Source organism: Chenopodium album, chromosome 26 (genome assembly GCF_948465745.1).
Source record: "Chenopodium album chromosome 26, dcCheAlbu1.1, whole genome shotgun sequence".
NCBI classification, from domain to species: Eukaryota; Viridiplantae; Streptophyta; class Magnoliopsida; order Caryophyllales; family Amaranthaceae; genus Chenopodium; species Chenopodium album.
The window spans coordinates 14109323-14115837 of NC_137859.1; the positions used below are offsets into that span (position 1 = coordinate 14109323).

Here is a 6515-nt window from a genome sequence, read left to right on the forward strand (position 1 = left end):
TTTTGGGTGGTTTATTAATTTTTTTTTGTAGAAGAAAACAGGTGTAGGTTGTTCAGGTTTATCAAATATTTTTTTTATATAAAAAAAAAAACTAAATATATTAAAATCTGGAACAGATATTTGCGACGGAACTAGTGGTCGCAAAATTTGCGACGGAAATTATCTGTCGGAAGAAAACCAAATTTGCGACGGTTTTTTCGTCGTAAACTAGCGACGGAAATACATTCCGTCGGAATATTAGCGACAGAATAATCCGTCGCAGTCGCAATTTTCCGACGGATTAGTCCGTCGCAACTAATATTTTTCCGACGGATTATTTCCGTCGCCATATCACAATTGTGACAGAAAAATCCGTCGCAAATCTCCATTAACGACGGATTCTTTTTCGTCGGAAAATTGCGACGGAACCAGGCCTTCCCCCCAATTTTCAGCCCGACAGACTTTTTTCCGTCGCAATTTCCGTCGGAACACTCTGTTGCGACGGAAATTCCGTCGGAAATTCGCTAATTTGCGACGAAGGTTTTTGCGACGACGACTTCCGACGGAATTCCGTCGGAACCTTGTTTTCCGACGGAATTTGACTTGATTCCGACGGAATTTTTCCGTCACTATTTTGCTGTTTTCTTGTAGTGTTGAGCCATCGCGCGCAATGCGCGCGATAGCCCAATAAACACGGAATGAGTGAAGTTAATGGTACCTTTAAATATTTGTACTGTATAAATCTAATAAAGCTATGTGTTAAAAACGGGTTTAGATGTAGTTAGGCATTCAATGGTAGGCCGTAGAATTTATAAAAATTTGGCTTTTAACACTTAAGCTTTTACAACTTTTGATATTAAAAACAACATTAAACTGGAATTGGCTAGACATGATGCAGATGAGAACTTCCTTATAGAAACATAATACACACCATAAAGAGAGTAGCGGAGAGATTCGAAATTGTTAGACCATGGCTTGCATTTCCTTACGTCTTCAAACAGGTCACTTGATCTTATGACCTTTCCTTCAATAGCTTTCCTTGTTGGTAAGAAAGCTTTGACAACGTCGAGCCTCGTAAAGCCCCAAAACAATGTTTGGGCGCCTGGTTAAGATAGTAATTTTCAAGAATAATGACTATAAGAATCATTACAAAGAAGGGAAAAGAAAGACACCTAATACCACCTCAACAAAACACACACATCACCCTAGCCAAGGCCAACTTCTTGTTCAAACCCCCCAACAAGGCAACAACAACATAACCTGTAAACTCTCTAAACATTATAGCAAAATCAAGTTGATTTGGTACAATCGTTTTATTTAATTATTATTATTGTTGTATTATTTAATTTCCTATTTAAAACTCTATAATAAAATACGATGAACGCTTATTTTTTGTATAAATTAAATGATACTATCACGTTACCTAATTTTTTATTAAAACGTGATATGATTATATGAAATATAATTAACTTGTATTCATTTAAAATGATTTAAAGCTAATCCGATTTAAAATGGTGGATAAACCAAAAAGCGATTGATGTCCCAACACACGCGTGTCTAGATATCATGCAAATATAGGAAACATAGGCAAAGTGACCTTTCAAATTTGGTTTTTTAAAAATGTTTGTACTCTACGAAACACAGCCCAATAATGTACGATTTCGTGGAATTTATTAGTGTTACTATCAAATATGTTGTATATGTTTGTAATAACTATGTTATAAAATTAAATAGAGATGTCACTTAAAAATCAAATACGGAGTATTTTTCCAACAAAACGAATACTTTGGAGTAAATATTGATACATAATACATGACTTAAGAAAAAAAAGTATATACTACTTATTCACTCATCTCTCATCCTCTCTCACTTGTATATGATGGTTTTTGTGCAATTCATGCTCTGCATCATCTCTCATCTATCCTTCATTATCGACTACTTAATTGATCATTTTTAACTGTTTTGCAAATTTTAATGAGTCTTTTAAGTTTGATTCTTTTTCTTCCCCTCACTCTCTTTTTTACTCATCCTTTATAGTTTTACATATTTCATAAAACATTCTATTGCCTTTTTGCTTGAGACATTGTTTAATCAGAAACAAACCATACTCTAATAACTTTTTTTTTGTTTTTAAAATAATGCTAAATATCTTTTTAGTCAAATATACTTTAAATTTGGTTTCAAATGCCCTTTTTTTTTCTCAATTCCAACTTGACTACTTGATCACCCTATCGTCTTCTCCTTTTATTACATCACTTTTCTTAAAGCTCTCTTACCATCAATTTCAAAATGACATTAAATAGGAATTTTGTACTTCTTTTTATTTTTTTTATTTTTTTTTTATTTTTTTTTTATTTTTTGGCTTCTATACTTCCATCATCTCCTTTCTTTCCCTTATCCCTCTTTCAAAAAACTCTTTTCCCACTTAACCCCTTCCCCTTTGATAACTTAAAAGTGCTCTCGTGTTTTCCTACAATCCTACCCTCCCCGTACATCAACTCTCGCTCAACTTCTCATTTGTCTTCTACGATCTTTCAAGGTTTTTAAAAGACTTTTTAAATTTATTGATTCCCTTCCTTCTCCTCGCTCCTTCTCTTACCCGTTCTTCATGATTTTGTATATCTCATAAAACATTCAATTGCTTATTGTTTTAATGACAATATTTTTTTTAAGAAATAATTCTCAAATATATTTTAAAAATGGTGTTTAAAATATTTTTCTTTTTATCGTCATGTCTGTTTTTTTTTTTTTGGGGGGGGGGGGATTTTATTAACATTATTAAATGAAATCCTACTTGATCATCTCCCCCTCCCCCTCCCTTATTTATTTATTTATTTTTTTAATCAGTTCTATTTATGTTCTCTTCATCTCTTCCTTTCTCCTTATCGTATGTATCACCTCTCCATATCACCCCGACTCCCATTCTCTATCACATTTTTCCTTCCTATCCCTCCTTGTTCTTTCTTCTTCCCTTCCTCTCAACTTTTTGTATGGTATGAATAGTTTAGTAATCCTAATCATAATTCATAAATGCTCTCATCCCCATTTTACCTTAATTACAAATGACTTCTTAAAAGTGACCTTTATCTCTATCTATCTATCTATCTATCTATCTACTTCTCCTTTTATAGATTTGCAAAGTTTATAACCAATTTCCACTTGATATACCCTCTTCATATGAATTTACAATCATGATTGTCTATCTTATTATTCTTGTATTATTACAAATCGACTACGATATTTTACCCCCACCCTTATTTCTCCTTAAATTGCTTACCAACACTCTTACTACCTAAGGAATTTTCCTTTTCATTAGGTTTTCGAAATTACCTCACTTTTACCATCAATTTCCTTTAGATTTACTTTCCTAATTCTACTTTTTCTTACAAATAAAATATAATTATTAATTATATGTGAAGACATAATAGGTCCAATTATAATAAGCAATTACCAAATCACATCATAAACAATCTTTATCTAGGCTATGTAGGTGTTGAACCCACATCTTATGCACGATAGCATAATGCTTTACCAATTAAGCTAATAGCCTTCATATACACACAAATTGCTATGATACAATCTTATACACCCAATTGCCTCAAATTAAAATACACACATCTGACATCTTAAAGCATGTTAATTGTAAAGGTTAAAGAATAAAGTAAATCACTCCATAATCTCTTTTTAGTCAAAATATTATGAACTAAAAGACTCATAACTTCAACGTAAAGCACAAGATGAACAAAGGACAAAATTTGATTCATGAGTACCACTTCCAAGGTTTGGTCGTTTGGACGACTATAATGGAGGCATTCACATTAAAAAAAAAATAGTAGTAGTAATTAAGTATTAGTTCTTTAAATTACACCTGGTATTCACTTTCTTTTGTTATAGTAGTTAATACATTTACATTAAAAAGACTTAATAGGCAACATAGACACATTTCAGCAAGGCCTTAAGAAATAGAAGCAAGCAATATTATTATTGTAATTAACTATGGGATTTTCATGTCATGTGTAATTTTAAAAAGCAACTTATTGCTTGTAACAACTAAGCAATCAATATAGAAAGAAACAAAAGAAGGAACACATATTAGAGTAGTTGCATAAGTTCAATTGATTAAGAAATATTTACAAACAAAAGGTAGCATACCTCTTTTGACAAACTCGATAGCACGATGTTGACATCGCATATCACACCTATGAAGAGCTTCCGAAGAGTGTTTGTCGAGCCACCATAGCAAGGGGATCAAGTACTTACTTGGTCACAGGCTAGATCAGATGAACAAAGTCCATCCTGCAAAATTTCAGCCCAAAACAATCACTAATTAGAAGCATGTAACTTCTTACACCTCCCTTTCAGTATATAGACCATAGTCAGATTTTGGAGCAAGTAAAGACCATTAATTTGAACAAAACCAAACAGAAGCAATTGTCAACTAAAATTAGAGAATAGAGCTTATCAGAGTGCCACTTTGTTAAATAATTTAGCAGGAACATTGCAAATTAAGCAAATTAACCTGACACTTACTTGGATTAACGGAAAAGACTGGACATGAAGCATGCTAGTTTCAAACTCCAAGAGAGCAATAGCGAAAATAGATTATCAGCGCAATACAGCTAAACTAACTTTCTAACCCAATAATAAAAGGAGTAAATAAATGACATAGCCCCCAAATTAATTACAAATTATAGGGACGGAGATAGAATCAAAGAGGGTAAAAACTCAGAATTTCAAATCAAAAACCCATATTCGAAAACCCTAAAGCTAGAAAGAAAAGAAAATTGGGAAACAAGCCTTTCAATTTCGAGAGTACACTAAAATATTGACTTCGAAAAAGATGATGAAAAAAAACAGAAAAAATTATAACAATCTTCTTAAAAAAAAAATTCATACAAACATAAATTACTCACAGATTTCAATTATTCATTTTATTTAATTTTTCATAGGATGAATCTCTTGTCAATGTTTGATTAAGGAAATGAAATAGGCGTGATCTACCTGAGTGCTCAAAATGAAGGGCCAGGACAAATTGCAGAAGATACCAATGTAGTCCATCATCATCAACTCTTTCAAAAACTCAACCCATTAGCAAAAACCTGTAAAAAGACATCAAGTCACTTGATGTAGCTAAAAAAAAAACAGTAAAGAATATGAACCACAATTGATGGTGATATGATAATATGTAGTTTAAATACCTCTGTTTTACCCTAACAAAAGATGTTGATGATCAACTTTGTCATTCTAAAAGTGGCTTCAATATTAAAGACAGGTTATATTTTAAATCCGTTGCAATATACAACTTTGAATTCTGGACAACTAAGTTGCCACGTTCAAAACTTCAAATAATCGGATTCCTTGCCTACTTCATAAGTTCAAGTAACATATCTAGCATCATTAGGTCTTTATCATACATTTATAGCTTTGAAAGTCACTAAATTTGTCATGAATAGATATATTTTATTAGAGGAGTTTTCTCTCACCCCTTAATCTTAATTCACATTTATCAACAACAAAGTCCATTGTAGGTCAATTATCAAATTTAACACCTTGTCACAATTAATCAAATAACAACAACATAATTGAAAGTTACCCAACATAAAAGAAATTAAACGAAACTTGACAAACTCACAATACCGCCTTCAGCATCCTGTTCCCTAGCAAGTTCTTGTAGGAACCAAACAGCACTACCTTCATCAGCAACCTCTTGCTTCAACTCTAACAATTCTATAATGAGACTTTCATCTCGATTAGGGTTAGCAAACGCTTCCTATACACACAAAAACAAAAACCACATTGACCCTTCCATTAATTAGTAATTACCCACAAAACCCATCACTACAAATAATTTAGAACCTCTAAAAAAAAATCAAAATTCAACCCGATGATCAGGGACTTCTCGTACAATGCTCAAATCCTATAAATATAATTCAAATTTGCACATAAAACAAAAATCCAAAATACTGTTAATTTCCCACAAATATAACTTAAATAAAAAGCAAGAAATTGGGAAATTTGGCATGTAAAATCTGGAATCTATCAGGAAAGGTCATTGATATTGCCCCACAAAATAATGGGTGCTCAGTTCATGCATTATCCACCATATTTTAAGAAAAAAAAACTGCATTTCAAGCAAAAAGAAAACACAAAAATCAACTAATTTAAAGAGAAGACGATGAATTAAACCACGAATATAGTAATGAGAAATTGACAAAACCCAAAACATTCATACCTATCATACCAGAAAGTTGTTTGCCACTTTTCATAGCGCCGCAAATGAATACAACAGGAGACAGCATTCTGGTAAAACTATTTTGCTATGGTGTCTGTAGCGTATAAGAGGCAAATAGCAGCAGGTAAGTCCAACCTTAGACAGAGTGAAGAACAACAGTCTTTTTTGACATGGCACGTGCAAATTTGAAATCACAAAGCTAAAAAAATAGAAGCAAGAATAAGCTTTTTATACTGAATAAATTTAACCTTAATAACGCATAAATTAAAATTACACATTTGTATAAAAGAGGTGAAGACAATAA

The 6515-nt window shown here is 32.2% G+C and overlaps 1 long non-coding RNA gene across 1 annotated transcript; it reads right to left on the minus strand.

The window, feature by feature from the left end:
- Positions 1-4136: 4136 nt before the first annotated feature.
- On the minus strand, positions 4137-6209 carry LOC145616248 (uncharacterized). The gene is made up of 4 exons (XR_014107611.1): positions 5861-6209; positions 5612-5749; positions 4981-5078; positions 4137-4275 (listed from the first exon to the last, which is right to left on the minus strand). It is a non-coding gene; the product is annotated as an uncharacterized LOC145616248 (long non-coding RNA).
- Positions 6210-6515: the final 306 nt, after the last annotated feature.